This window comes from Macrobrachium rosenbergii, chromosome 32 (genome assembly GCF_040412425.1).
Source record: "Macrobrachium rosenbergii isolate ZJJX-2024 chromosome 32, ASM4041242v1, whole genome shotgun sequence".
NCBI lineage: Eukaryota > Metazoa > Arthropoda > Malacostraca > Decapoda > Palaemonidae > Macrobrachium > Macrobrachium rosenbergii.
Window position 1 is genome coordinate 13829076 of NC_089772.1, and position 15384 is coordinate 13844459.

Genomic DNA, 15384 nt, shown 5'->3' on the forward strand with positions numbered 1-15384 from the left:
CAGGCGTGCCTAAGGCTGGATAGAAGAATGAAAGTGCAGAAATGAAAAGTATATCACAGAAAGTACTTACCGTTAGGAACTGGTAAATTGGTATATCTTTATTTAGGTCTGAGCGAAAATATCTATAATGCCTTAAAAAAAAAAATCCCTGACCAAAAAAGTTCAGATTCTGGAGGATCTAATGTTGACCTGGACTGTTTTTTATATTCGCCTTGGATTCGAGCCCTAATCGTCGCCTGGCCATTCAGAGAGAGAGAGAGAGAGAGAGAGAGAGAGAGAGAGAGAGAGAGAGAGAGAGAGAGAGAGAGAGAGAGAGAGATTTTGTCCGAAAGTTCCCCTTCATTCCAAACTTTATGTTTGTACTTCTCCCAGAATCAAACAATTGTTTCCAGTCAAGACGCTTACTTTTTGCCATAGTATTGTTTCATTTCTGTGTGTGACCTTTTGTTGTAATCCTGCTAACCAGCAGTCAGAAACGACATATCAAACCTAAAGCATAACCTCCTTGCCGGAGGTAAGGAGTTTGCCTTAAGATGTGATATAATCGAGGTAGTCTACCAATCCGAAATCGTTCGCAGATATTTGAGCCTACTATACGGCTGAGGCAGTCTAGCAAACGTAGTACTTTTATGAGTAAAAATTCCCAAATGATTGGAAATGTGGCATTAGATGATTTTATATATATATATATATATATATATATATATATATATATATATATATATATATATATATATATATATATATATATATATATATACCATATGTCTTTGTGTCCCCGTAATCTCATGCAGGTGAGCCACTTCTAATCTGCTACCATGCAAAACCTGCATTCATTACTCCATTTTTGTTCTTTCTGTATATCCTCAATTCCTCATCACATTCTCTGTTAGGTGATTTCTCCCACGACCGTTTTCAAAGCTTGCTTTCCTGTCCATGTCTTTTCTCGTCACTGTCTCTCCTTACATTCCAATCAGCGCTGTATCATCCTCAGATAATAACGAATCCACTACCCGTCTCTCATTGTAAACCACTTTATCGCTCAGAATTGCCCCTACGCCTGCTCCCTCCTGCACCCCGCCCGCCCCCCTCTCTGCTTAAAAATGTTAAACTCTTGGATACGAACTAATTTTAAAGGTGACAGAGGAATCCGGTCCAAATATAGAAATATTGGCTCCATGGTAGTGTTTTGATGCTGGAATAATTAATATTGGGGTAATGTAAGCTGAACCATTTGTGATGTACTGAACTTAAACATTCAGGGAAGAGAAAGGATTTAAGCAGTTGAATTATGAATGTTTAGGTAAATGTAATCAGCGACGCAAATTGAAACCTGATGTAGTTTAATTAGATAGATTATATTTAATTAAATAGATTATACGATGGTTAATTTCAAGGTTACTAAATGATGATATCATCACCATTTCATACTGCTTGCAATAATGCCCGGTGATTACGTAAAAAAAAAAACTTTTGACTGGAGTTTTAAATATAATTTATGTTCTACCGTTTCTCATTAAATCCTGTGTGGTTTTCTCCACATGAAAAAAAAAAATAATTGAATCCCTGCTGCGAGGTCCTTCTGATCGGGTCTCTTCCGCACTCTGTCGTCGATGTTTTGGCAAAGCTGGGTCGTAATTGAATAATATTTTTGGATTCCTTCCTTAAATTCCAGTGGGAGAAAAGTAACGTACATTACTTTTCTTGAATTCCAGCTGGTGAAAAGTAATGCATATATATTGCTGCTGCTCAGTTATTATTAATAATAACAGAATCAGTTACTGTTATTAATAACAGACCCTATCTTTTTGTTGACATTTTGTGGTAATGTAGTCTCTCTCTCTCTCTCTCTCTCTCTCTCTCTCTCTCTCTCTCTCTCTCTCATTCGGGTCGTAGGTCTCTTTTCCAAGACTTCTTACTCTTCGCTGTTGATCTTTTGTGTGAGAGAGAGAGAGAGAGAGAGAGAGAGAGAGAGAGAGCTCTCCGCCATGGAATGTTAAGGCGAAAATAAGGCGTGTTTGATGCTGGAATATTAATGATTCGTTTCTAAAGACCTTCAGAAGTTAATTAAACCATGGTAGGTCACTGACAGTCAGGCTTTAATATTTTTTTTTTTATTTCTATTTGTATTTTGCTTCAATTTTACCTTTCTCTGTTGCAACCTTCTGCCTGGCGAGCTGTAACTTAAATACGTCCACCTTATTCTTTTACAAGAGTTCGAGCTTGAATCTTATTTGGGAAACCCAGTTTGTATATTAAATCTAGAATTATGATTTATTGGTGGGTTTGATGTAAAGATATATATTCGACGACTGTAATATGGATTATAAAACGGCTTCATGGTGCGTCTGTTCAGATGAAACTCTGCGCTATTTGTGCCTATTCCTTGTAAAGATAATGTTTACAGATTGTTATTCTGTAATGTAAATAGTTGCCATGTTTGTTTATACCGTCCGTATTTGCATACATGAATGTAAAGCCGGTATTATGTACAGCAGTGAATATGTGTTCTTGCTGATGTTATGTAATTCATCCGGGCACAGCCTCCGCTCAGCCGGCACTTGAAGCTGAGAACGCGTCAGCAGAACTCGATGACCCCCCAAAACGAGATACTTGGGAGGCGCGTTCTTCAAGTGACGATGCCGAAAGGAAAAAGCCATTTGGATGGTGATTTCGTGGCGCGGCGGTAACGACCTTAACAAAATCAATAGGCTTATATGCTTTTGGCAAAGGAGTTTTTTTTTTCTCTCTGTTTTATTTAGTTCCTGGACGCTGCAGTTTTCACGTCACTTTTGCAGACGGCGGCGGTCGGTTTCTGATTTGCAGTGGGAGTCATGGCTACCTTTTCCCAAGGCCATTGTGGTCTGGTGTTGTTAAGTCTCCTACCCTGAAAAATAAATGGTTTTTTCGTCAAAAAATTTTTGTATATAGATTTTTGATGCTCTCGTGATTTGGTTACGGCTTTTGAATTTAGATTTGCCAGTTTGGGAGTTGACGGTTTTAGAGTTCTGTTCAAATGGCTTTGGGATTTGGGCGTGTCACGTCTTCTAGAAAGTCTTGCAAGTTTTTCCATTTGTGGATTTCCTCCCGACCCCCCCCCCTTTTCAGTTTTCTGTAAAAGAAAACTATTGCGATGGCTTTGTCTGTCCGTCCGTACTTTTTGTGTTTCGCCCTCAGATCTTGAAAACTAGTGAGGCTAGAGGGCTGCAAATTGGTGTGTTGATCATCCACCCTCTAGTCATCAAGCATACCAAATTGCAGCCCTCTAGCCTCAGTAGTTTATATTTTATTTAAGGCTAAAGTTAGAATTGATCATGCGTCTGACAACTGTAGCACAGGCCACCAGTGGGCTGTGGGTGAAAGTTTCATGGGCCGCAGCAGAGAGTTTCATGGGCCGTGGCTGATAGTTTCATACAGCATTATACACTGTACAGAAAATTCGACTTCGCCGAAGAAACTTCGGCGCATTTTTCACTTTTTTCTTTTTTTTCACTCAGAAACTACAGATAATTTGCTACTACTGTTGAGGGTTTGTCCGTAATTACTGTGTTTTTGTACTTGAAAATTTTAAGTGGTCGCGTCTTACTATTCAAGATACTTTGTGGGTTTCTTACAATAATTACAACGATGGTAATGACGGTAATAAGGATGTCATCTTTTCTGGAATTATTATTATTATTATTATTATTATTATTATTATTATTATTATTATTATTATTATTATTATTATTATTATTATTAGATGAAACCTATTCACACGGAACAAGCACACCAAAGAGGCCACTGACTTGAAATCCAAGCTTCCGAAGAATGTTGGTTTCAACCTCCCACCGCACCAGACCCCCTAACACTGCAGCAGTAACTGATCATGATACAGAGTCAGCGATTTTTCACCGCTCTGGGGGAGACGCGAACCAGCAACATCTGAGTGGCATTCCACGACGCTAACCTCTATAACAGCGTACCAGTTTAAATAGAGAAGTCAAACCACCCCAATGTGTCCTGTACCGAGGCAACCCGATTTGTACAATCGTTCATTTAACAACAAAAGGAACCCATTAAGTTGTTATTCTGCATGATGTGTTATTGTTGTAATTATAAGAACAACAATTTTCCTAAGTACATTTTCTCAGAGATTAACAGAACTTGCATACGCACCGGCTAGTGGGCACGCTCTCTCTCTCTCTCTCTCTCTCTCTCTCTCTCTCTCTCTCTCTCTCTCTCTCTCTCTCTCTCTCTCTCACACACAACACACGCTTACGTACCTGCAGTACTTTTTGGTGGGACAGAATTTGGTCTAAACAGCTTTCACTGAAGGTTCAGTTTTAACCAAAAGTGTACTATTCAGCAGTGACGTCATTTTTGTTCTTATAGATATGAACACTTGATAGCATGAATGTCAACAGCCCGTCTGTACAATGCTCTACTATTGCGTACCATTATATATATAATCGTGTGGGTATTACTGTGATATGATCGTACGCACATCAATTCAACGACTGCGGATTGAGATGAAAGGCATAGCGGTATTTCTAATCCTTACATTGTCATTATTTTACACTTGAAATCCCCCATTCTCTGTATTAAGGCGACATTTCAATGAAACTGAATGTTTTGGAATGGAAACGATCAAAAGCTCCTCAGAGTGTGAGTTTGAAATCTGCCCTGTGGAAGAGTAAGCATTTCAAATTAGCTCGTGCCGAGTTTCGTCCGCGGAGTTTTGAAGATTTATTCAACAAGTCAATATGTGCTACGCAGTGGCTCTTGTTATTTTAAAATGTATCGACTGGGAAAAGTCGAACGTTCATTCATTCAAGGCGTAATCCAGTTTTGTCTTGGTTTGGCGTACACCGAGTGAGTGAGTGCGTTGAGGGCTGTAAAATATAGATTGGGAGAATGAAGCATACTAACGAGTGGGAAAAACGAACCTGAATTCTGTGCTCGTTTTAATTTCTGTAAAAAAAAAATATTGAGATGGCGATTTGTCTGTCCGTCCGATCTTTTTCTGTCCGCCCTCAGATCTTAAAAACTACTGAGGTTAGATGGCTGGAAATCGGTATGATTATCATCCGCCCTCCAATCATCAAACATACCAAATTGCAGCCCTCTAGCCTCGGTAGTTATTTTTTTTATTTACGGTTAAAGTTAGCCATGTTCGTGCGTCTGGCAGCGCTGTAGGTGCCAACAACACATGCCAGCACCCGGCTGTGGGTGAAAGTTTCATAGGCCTCGGCTGAGAGTTTCATACTACATTATACGCTGCACGGAAAAGTCGATTTTTTTACTTGTTCATGTTGTGGATAATTTACACATTTTAGCTGTTACACAGAAACAACTTGCCAATAAAATCGTCAGTTTTCGGGAAGCGCACTTTCCATCTCGAGAGGATCTGAATGTCTTAGTCACGGGGGACCTTTCTCTCTCTCTTCTCTCTCTCTCTCTCTCTCTCTCTCTCTCTCTCTCTCTCTCTCTCTCTCGATCGCGATGGATCAGGGATGTTAATCTCTGTGGACCTTTTCGATGTCATGCGCTGCTGTAACTATCCCTGGGGAGGTACTTTGCGTCACGGGATGACTATATTCCTTGACTGCCTTCTGTCATAAAGTCTCCATAATAACCCCCCTTTTTTTTAGATGGAATATTGTTTAGGGAGGTGTTTGTTTCCATCAGTGGTGGTGATATCGTCAGTGAGTTCCCCTCCGGTGACGCGTTTTTAGTTTCCTGTAAAAGAAAACTGTTGTGCCGGCTTTGTCTGTCCGTCCGCACTTTTTCTGTCCGCCCTCAGATCTTAAAAACTACTGAGGCTTGAGGGCTGCAAATTGGTGTGTTGTTCATCCACCTTCCAGTCATCAAACAACAAATTGCAGCCCTCTAGCCTCATTAGTTTTTATTTTAGTTAAGGTTAAAGTTAGCCATAATCGTACACCTAGCAACGATATAGGATATGCCACCACCGGGCCGTGGCTGAAAGTTTGATGGGCCGCGGTTCATACAGCATTATACCGAGACCACCGAAAGATAGATCTATTATCGGTGGCCTTAATTATACGCCGTAGCGGCTGTATATAAATCTCGATTGCGCCGAAGAAACTTCGGCGCATTTTTTATTTGTTATGTAAGGTTAGCCTTTTCCCACGCACGCACACACACAATGACTTTGAAGTCAGTCAGTTCTCGTGAGAAAAAAAGCCAGCATCACTTTATTAAAATGTCGCCCGCAGTCACCTCCTGCCGTCGCGGGTCAAGGCAGAGAGATATCAAAGTTGGAATCGACTGAATGTTAGTGTCTCCAAAGTTGGCACTATGAAAGCATAACAAAGGTCTTTGGAAGGTCTTTGTTTTGAAGATATAAAATATCATGGAGTTGAGTCATGGAAAAGGTGGCGCAATTAAATCGGTCAGCAAGAGGAAATAGCCCCTGTTGCTTTGTGCTGTGCAAGTGAATCTCTGCAGAGCTGGAATATGGATCAGTCTGGGCTCGGCATCAAGCCAGGATTCATGAAATATGTGAATTGGAGCCGTGCAGAAGTATGCTTGCAATAAATCCGAAGCACTTTGACCGCTCTGTTTACTGTTTAGAATATACATTTTATTTAGCATTGACGTGTGAAAATTAAATATATATATATATATATATATATATATATATATATATATATATATATATATATATATATATATATATATATTTATATATATATTACACACACACACACACACACACCTGTGTGTGTGTCTGTGCTTGTGTTGCCAATAGCAGTTTACGCCATATTTTTCCGCTTAAAATTCTGCCACGGAATTCTTGCTTGCTTGTACAGGAAATAAGAATTTTGGCAGAAAGGGAACTCTTGCTCGCTTCCATGATAATTTATGGTCCAGAGTCCTCTTGCCGGGTATGAAGGTGCTAGAGAGAGAGAGAGAGAGAGAGAGAGAGAGAGAGAGAGAGAGAGAGAGAGAGAGAGAGAGTTTTTGTAATCTCATTGTGCAAGCAATGAATTCTATTTTCGGAGACAGAGGAAGCGAAGCAAATTAGTCCCATTGCCCCGATGACCCACGGACTCGTGTTTTGTGTGTGTGTGTGTGTGTGTGTTCGCGCGCTCTCGTGCGCGTCTGTGGCAAAGTATAATCGTAGTGCCTCTGGAGAGATCATATATTGCATCTCTCTCTCTCTCTCTCTCTCTCTCTCTCTCTCTCTCTCTCTGTGGTTATCTGTTATAATCTGCGTTCATCTTTAGTTTCATTTACCCAGCTTCATATTTTGGGAACGACATCTACGTTTTTTGGGAGGCAGTTTTGTTTTGTTCCTTGAGAGGTGAATGTTATGAGTTTGTCCAAATGAACTTCGTTACAATGCTACAGGTATGTTTTGCTCTGTTTTGCAGCTTGAGTATTTTATCTGGTTTCATGAACAGGGCAGCCTCTCCTTTTGTATGTGTTACTTTCTGAATAATTTTATTGTTAATCGGGGTTTCTTCATGGCATTGTTTTACTCTGGCGTACGTCAAGCTGTACGTTGAAATTCCAGTTCCTCGTTCATGGTATTTTTCCCTACTTCTTTGTAAGTCCACTTGTTATTAGTTTTCCGTAAAAAAAAAACTATTGAGATGGCTACTTGTCTGTCCATCCGCACTTTTTCTGTCCGCCGTCAGATCTTGAAAACTACTGAGGCTAGAGGGCTGCAAATTGGTATGTTGATGATCCACCCTCCAATCATCAAACATACCAAATTGCAGCCGTCTAGCCTCAGTAGTTTTGATTTTACTTAAGGTTAAAGTTAGCCGTGATCGTGCGTCTGGCAGCACTATAGGTGCCGACAGCACAGGACACAACCGGGCCGCAGCTGAGAGTTTCATGGGTCGTAGCTGAGAGTCTCATACAGCATTATAAGCTATACAGAAAACTCCATTGCGCCGAAAAAACTTCGGCTCATTTTTTTATTATTATTATTATTATTATTATTATTATTATTATTATTATTATTATTATTATTATTTTGTGCTTGATTTTCGTGAATGTTTTGCATGAGTGGAACGTTGAAATGTTGTTTGAGTTACACCAGAAATTCGCTGTATGTGAAGATAATGCGATCAGACTTGAATTTTGACGCTGTTTGGAATTTTCTCATTATTACCTGTGCCATCTGTGAGAAATTTTTGTGAAAGTTAAAGTTTATGTCATGGTGAGGACCGTGCTTGTTCTCTCTCTCTCTCTCTCTCTCTCTCTCTCTCTCTCTCTCTCTCTCTCTCTCTCTCTCTCTCTCGCCACTTAACAATCTCTCTCCAACCACTTAAAAGTCTCTCCCTCGCTCTCCCTCTCTCCAACCACTTAACTTTCTCTCTCTCTCTCTCTCTCTCTCTCTCTCTCTCTCTCTCTCTCCAACCACTTAACAATCCCTCTCGCTCTCTCCCTCTCTCTCCAACCACTTAACAATCTCTCTCTCTCTCTCTCTCTCTCTCTCTCTCTCTCTCTCTCTCTCTCTCTCTCTCTCTCCAACCACTTAACTCTCTTTCTCTCTTATCAACTATTTTTCCACCACTTTCCCCTTTGACCTTTGGTAATGTGGATATATTCACAGTATATGTATCTTCGTCAAAATGTTGCCTCTCTCTCTCTCTCTCTCTCTCTCTCTCTCTCTCTCTCTCTCTCTCTCTCTCTCTCTCTCTCTCTCTCTCTCTGCCTGACCTGGAATAGGATGTAACAGGTGAGGCTAGAAATGAGTATTGTCAGAAGGAAAGCGTCACTCATTGCTGTTACCCACTTGACTGGCGCAGCGAAGAACGATGATGTTCATGAAATGGCAAACGCAAGAGAGAGAGAGAGAGAGAGAGAGAGGACTTCACCACCTTCTCACATGTTCCCATCCCCCCGCCGGACTGCGTGACTGCATGGCGTACCGAATATTATTATGTTATTGGTTTATGGCGGCGGGAAAATTGAGGGAACCTTTCCGGCCATTCTGTAGCTTTCATAATTTTTTATTTAAAGTTGAGCTCCTCTTCGCCAAGTTCTTCTGCAGGGTAATGAAATTTGTTAGCTGTACCTTGAGAGAGAGAGAGAGAGAGAGAGAGAGAGAGAGAGAGAGAGAGAGAGAGAGAGAGAGAGAGATTGTTAAGTGGGTAGAGAGAGAGAGTGTGTGTGTGTGTGTGTTGAGTGGTTGGAAAGAGAGAAAGATTGTTAAGTGTTGGAGAGAGAGAGAGAGAGAGAGTGTGTGTGTGTGTTTAGTGATTGGGGAGAGAGAGAGACTGTGTTTGTTAAATGGTTGAAGAGAGAGCGAGAGAGAGTGTGTTAAGTGGTTGGGGAGAGAGAGAGAAAGTATGTGTGTGTTAAGTGGTTGGGGACAGAGCGTGTTAATATATATATATAATATATATATATATATATATATATATATATATATATATATATTTATTTATTTATTTATTAACACGCTCTGTCCCCAACCACTTAACTCTCTCTCTCTCTCTCTCTCTCTCTCTCTCTCTCTCTCTCTCTCTCTCTCTCTCTCTCTCTCTCTCTCTATATATATATATATATATATATATATATATATATATATATACATACATACATACATACATACATACATACATATTTATTAACACGCTCTGTCCCCAACCACTTAACACTCTCTCTCTCTCTCTCTCTCTCTCTCTCTCTCTCTCTCTCTCTCTCTCTCTCTCTCTCTCTCTCTCTCTAATAAAAATCGGAAAAAAGCTGTAAAACCAAAGAATATATAGTGCAGTGAAAAATGAAGGGCGTTTGATAATTTTTGTGCGGCTGCAGAAAGACGAAGAATTTGAAAACAGCACGTGACCAGGTGCGAGGCCTCAGAGGCCACATAATTAGAGCCATAGCTCTATTTCGCAGAGCGTGAAGGATTATTTAACATGCTCCCAGCCTGGAAGAGAACAAACATTCCAAATGGAACCGTAGGGACACACCTAGAAGATATTGCATGACCCGTGGTGTCATATTCCTGGTAAGAACCCGATTGACGGACCGCAAGATACAAGAGCGACTGCACATTGATCACTGTGCCGCACGCGTGATCAAATAAAGCAAAGGTTCCTCTCCCTCACCTGGCTTGCTCCCTGTTAGCCTATTGAATTTTCGCCTTTCCCTTCTCCGCAATTCGTCTGTCGTGCTCCTCTTACTTTTCCTAATTTACCTCTCTCTCTCTCTCTCTCTCTCTCTCTCTCTCTCTCTCTCTCTCTCTCTCTCTCTCTCTCTCTCTCTCATCTGCTCTTCATAGTGTTCCCAGACTCTTACAGTATTTTTTTTTTTTTTTTGACGTTGTCGTGGACTAAAAATGTCAGTTTTGTTTTCATTTCTCAGCGGTTTCAGTGTGTTTGTGAAGTGAATTGATGTCATTAATATTATGCAAACTCTCATTAATTACTTACTGGCGCAAGCATATGTAGACATAGCACTTCACTCCACGACTTAAAAAAGAGAGAGAGAGAGAGAGAGAGAGAGAGAGAGAGAGAGAGAGAGAGAGAGAGAAACCGTGTTCTCATTGGGAAGTAACAAGGGAGCCATGCACGACAGCTTTAATCATTCTCTCTCTCTCTCTCTCTCTCTCTCTCTCTCTCTCTCTCTCATACAGCGAGAGTCCGACCTTACAGTGTATTTGCGCATTCATAGTTGATCTACCCGTACATATTTACTCAGGATTTAGGGGTAAGGAACAAAATGATTGGCGCAGGATGTGCAGGATTTTATTCTTTTGGTCACGTCATTTTTTTTTTATTGAGGTTTTGATTCCGTTATTTTCATTTTTTGATAAGATTTTATGTAAGTAATGTTTTCGCTCTGCCTTACCCTGTATGTAGGGCCATTTTACCTAACTCCTGTAGTTGTACAATGTCTTTTTGTTAAATGATTGTCTTTCTTCACTGAGACGATTTAAGGTGTCTCTCTGTCTCTCTCCTACCCCCTCGCCCCCCCTAATCCATGGTTCCGATGAGCGTAGTCATTTTGACGCCAGTTTTGCATTTGGAGTAAACTGCTCTATCAATTTCCCCTCTCAAGGAGAAATACGTATTGTTGAAGCGAAGGTGGTTTTGGGCCGTCCAACCCCGTGCCCGTGGGCCAAAAGTGGCCCGTTTTATTTTGAAAGTGGCCCGCTAGAGAAAAATAAGTAAAAGTTTATTTCTCTTTTTTTTCATAAAAAATTTCTTATTCCTAAATTCTCATTATATATATATATATTATATATATATATATGTATTTATATATATAAGTATATACACATGTATACATATACACCTATATATACATACACAAAGATGGCCCGAATGACTTTTTGTTTTTTTCAAGAGTGGCCCTCAGACTAAACAACTTGGACGGCCCTGATCTTATTATTTTCTCTTGTTGAAGTCTAAATCTACGTCATGATTGTCATGGTTCTGATTGCCGTGAGGAATCCTAGTTATATCCTCAACTGACGAAACATCCTTGCCTCAAATGAGGAAGAGCCGTGGGATCAGATATTTCAGTTTAATAAGATGGAATTTGCCTTAATGTGATTCTTCGTCTTACAGCCTAGAACAGTGATTCTCCATCTTTTTTTTAGTGATGGCACCCAAATTAATTAATCATTACCTTGGCACCCCTTCTTCACCATCCCACCACATCGCATGAATTAACTTCTTATTTAATAAATAAAATTAGTATCCATACTCAGACCAAAATCAGTACGCCGTACGTGCAGAAATATACTGTCCAAACAAGAGCATTTCAGAAGAATTAGATAAACATAATTATAGTAGACACTGATAATAATTATATGAAGACTTCTGCAGACTTTTTTCTTTACAAATGTTCATTAAGATGATCTAGCCAAGACAAAATTCGTGACAATCTTGCGGCACCCCTAGGCACTGTCTGTGGCAGCCCACTGACCTTACAGACCTTACAGACCTTACAATTCGTTCGGGTTGCCCCAGGTCCCTCAGTGTGAGGCGCCTTTGATGTCTACCAGAGAGTTGCTAACGCATCTTCTGGTATATTTTGCATCTTCCAGTCTTGGATGGTCTGGGATGCATCTTAGATATTTGTCGAGCTTATTCTTAAACACATCTACGCTCACTCCTGTTATGTTCCTCAGATGAGCTGGTAGCGCATTGAATAGACGCTGCATTATCGATGCTGGTGCGTGGTGGATTAATGTCCTGTGTGCTTTCCTTAATTTTCCTGGTATAGTTTTTGGCACTATTAATCTACCTCTGCTTGCTCTTTTTGATAATTTTAGTTCCATGATATTTTCGGTAATTCCTTCTATCTGTTTCCATGCTTGAATTACCATGTAGCGTTCTGACTTAGAAGGTGGCACTTTTTAAGGGAAGGACTTCGGGCGAGTTATATCCCGCGCGCCCACCAACTCGGTTGGAGTGGGGATGATTGTATTTCTGTAATGCTTCCTGTCCCGGCAGTCAGGTGGGGCTTACACTTGCGTCTCTAATTACGTTACTTGTATCCCTTCGGGTGGGAGGAGGAAATTGTTGTCTGGGAGCCAGTTTCTGGAAGCGTCGTTGATAGAGAATTGGGCTAAATGGAAGGAACACGTGACCTTTTTTAGTTTTATTAGTTTTCTGTCAGAGAAAACTGCTGACATGGCTATTTGTCTGTCCGGCCGCACTTTTTCTGTCCGCCCTCAGATCTTAAGAACTACTGAGGCTAGAGGGCTCCAAATTGTTATGTTGATCATCCACCCTCCAGACATCAACCATACCAAATCGAAGCCCTCTAGCCTCAGTAGATTTTGTTTTATTTATAGTTAAAGTTACCCATAATCGTGCTTCTGGCAGCGATATAGGATAGGCCACCACCGGCCCGTGGTTAAAGTTTCATGGGCCGTGGCTCATACAGCATTATACCGAGACCACCGAAAGATAGATCTATTTTCGGTGGCCTTGATTATACGCTGTAGCGGCTGTACAGAAAACTCGATTGCGCCGAAGAAACTTCTGCTCATTTTGTACTTGTTTAAAGTAGGATTCAGTAATCCACATATTATTACTACTGCACTTCCTTTAGTACTCTTTTCATTTATGCATTCACGCAGTACATGCTCTCTCTCTCTCTCTCTCTCTCTCTCTCTCTCTCTCTCTCTCTCTCTCTCTCTCTCTCTCTCACGCAATATTTGTCTCGGTGGCAGCCGGTATCTCCAGTAAGAATTGATTTTCCCTCAGAATCCCAGCGGGGGACTTGTGAATGGCGTCGATATAGCGGGAGCTGTACGCAGTTCATTAGGGCGCAATAAATTTAGGGAATATGTACCCAAGAGCCCTAAATATAGCAGAGAGAGACTTATCGCTCCCAGAGGTCATGACCCGTGCATATTGTATTAGGGGCAAGTCCCCTGTGGCGACGTATCAACAACTGTATTCCAGTGTTGAGTGAGAACGTTCAAAATACAGTATTCTCTCGAGCTTCACTTTTTTAAAGGAACGTTTCCACGTGGATTTATTTATATCACATATTGGTGGCAAAGGGCAACCACTCGGAAAAACCTTGCACGCCAAAAGATAAAAATCTTTATGTTTAACGTGATTTTGCGACAGTCGTGAAACAACATTCGCACAAAGAACACGTCCGTAGTTTTAGCGAATTTACGGATACCATTCAACATGAACGCCTCCTTAATATCATTTAAAATTGACACTTGTTAGAGTATCCCTCAGTAGCAGATGTAAATCTTGATTTTGCATCCACTTCTGAGAAACAGACCTTTATGCTGTGAAAGTTTGAAAGAATTTTGGAGACCCGTCTAACCAGAGGAAAGATTTTTTTTATTATTATTCTTATATTCAGCCATGTTTCCAATATTGCGCTCCCGTTTGACCTTCAGCCAGCATCTTGAATCGTTGGACAAAAGCTCGAGTTCTGTTAGATTTATCCCTGAGCTTGAAATTTTGTCAGAATTCTAACCTTCCTTTGTAGTTGGATCCTAGCTGCAGCCCCTTTCGTTTCCTTTTACTGTACCTCCTTTCATATTCTCTTTCTTCCATCTTACTTTCCTCTACCCTCTCCTAACAGTTGATTCATAGTGCAGCTGCTTTGAGGTTTTCCTCCTGTTACACCTTTCAGACCTTTTACTGTCAATTTATGTTTCAGGGCTGAATGACCTCGTTGGTCCCAGTGCTTGGCCTTTGGTGTAAATTCCATATTCAGTTCAGTTCAGTTCGTACTGGATATGCAGTTTATTCATCTTTTTTTTTTTTTTTTTTTTTTTTTTTTTTTGTCTGGAAGTTTTGCTCCTGCTGTGACTTAGAGTTTGCAGTGATCATCAAAATCGTTGACCTTCCAAGGTTCCAACTTGATGCAAATGCCTCATTGTTGAACAGGCTGACATGGCTCTCATTTCATAGTTTATTTGTTTTATCTTTTATATATTCATTATTATTTATCTATTGTGTTTATATATTTTTTTATGTGGGTCATTTGTTAATGTCCGACATTTCTCTTATATAGTTTGTTCTTGTGTTTTTCTTTTCCTATACTGGGTTTTTTCTGTCGGGGACCTTGGGCTAGTAGCTTTCTGCAGTTCCAGTCAGTATTTGCAGCGTGTCTTGTAATAATAATAATAATAATAATAATAACAGTAGCAATAATATATGCCTTAGCTTGAACGTAGCCTAGTATGCTGACAACACCTCAGATTTTTGGATGGCGCAATATCTCAGAGATTGAATGCTTGTATCCCTTCCCACATACCAGCAAATTAAGATCTAGCCGCTTTCCTTACAGCTGAAAGACGTAGCAGTGAAATTTAAATTTTATATTTGTCCTGTTATCCACAGTACTGAAAGGTTAGTGACTTCGGATGCAACAGGTTTGCTGCCTCAATAGTAAAACGAGGTCTAATCAGTTGGAATCATTGTAATAACGACAATAAGTCAGGATCCACTCCACGTTGCTCACGAGAGCATCTGCAAAGGAGCTTTGGCAGTTTTTGACAAGAGGAGTTTTTCTGTCGAATAACTCGAATCCCATTGTGCCTTAAAAATGGGAAACTGTGGTATCTGCAAATTTTTCGAAACTGAGATATGCCACCTATTGGGCTCCTGAAACACTAATACACAAGTTACTACAGTTTCAGAATGATTCTTCAGTGCTTTCCACGAGTATTTAGGGGGTCCCATTTGCAGTATCTGTAAAATCAGTAGTAAGGCAAGGGAGTATCTACCAGTTTTCTCAGTTTTGTATTTTTGCAGATACTGCAGTCTTCCATTTTAGGGCAGCATTAACTTTGGACGTCCCCTAGTTTTCGTGCTTAAAAATAGAAAGAAGGAAGAAGAAGAAGCCACTTTACTTAGAAACTCTTAATTAATGGAGAATAGGCTTCCCTCTGGGCTTTGAAAATAGGATAACGCTTTTGCC

General features: G+C 40.4%; 1 protein-coding gene across 26 annotated transcripts in view; it reads left to right on the forward strand.

Annotated features, from left to right (window-relative positions):
• Positions 1–15384, forward strand: part of LOC136855727 (tight junction protein ZO-1-like) — a 409885-nt gene that overhangs the window by 180404 nt on the left and 214097 nt on the right. The window lies entirely within an intron of this gene.